Raw genomic sequence first — 883 nt, 5'->3', positions numbered from 1 at the left:
TTACTAAGGGCTTAGGGCACATGATTATATAACATCACATTATTGTTTGATTTACCTATTTACAAAATGATTTCTTGCCAATTTTAGCAAATGTGGTACATCTGCGAATATATATATTTTATTCTTTGTTTCAGGATGATCAAAATAAGTTTTATTAATTGATATCCCCAGTGAATTCCATAAACTCACATTTGTTGGACCCATATCACTTACGGTTGAGACAACATTGTAACCACTCTGGTGTAATGCAGTAATAATATTAAATAAAATATCCTTTGTCATTCTAGTGTCATACATATAAAATATTGGTTGTCTCCATGATGCTATTAAACCTTTTCAACAAAATGTCACATATATTTTAAAATATAAAATTATATAATTAAATGAAATTACCTCTTGCTACTACTGTTTGTACACACTTATGAGGACCAATGAATTGTTCTTTTTTTTATCATAGCATATTTTCTGTGATAAATATGTTTCATTAAATGCTAGTACAGTTATTTTTTCTAAATCTGTCATTGAGGAACCTATAATTATAAATATTGTCATGATATTTTATTTTAGAATTAAAATGTTTGTTTTATGTACTCTTGTGTTTCATTATGGATAAGACTGAAGATAAAATCCCCTGGTCCATAGGGAATTTTGTCGCCCATTCTCTTAGTGTTGAAAGTCCTTAATTAATAAACAGTCATTATTACTTATAATCATTTCGAAAAAATCAATAATTAGCTTAATACTTAAAAAATACCTGGCAGTGGATATTTTTTTTCTTCTCTGAGATATCTATAGGCCTTAGGTGACAAGCTTCTAAGTGTTATAGCATTGGCTATATCATTTTCTGTCCACTTATATACTTTTTTTTGTTGGGATATAAAAG

This window comes from Acyrthosiphon pisum, chromosome A2 (assembly GCF_005508785.2).
Source record: "Acyrthosiphon pisum isolate AL4f chromosome A2, pea_aphid_22Mar2018_4r6ur, whole genome shotgun sequence".
NCBI lineage: Eukaryota > Metazoa > Arthropoda > Insecta > Hemiptera > Aphididae > Acyrthosiphon > Acyrthosiphon pisum.
The sequence above is the reverse complement of the archived record's forward strand: the minus strand, read 5'-3'. Positions refer to the sequence as shown.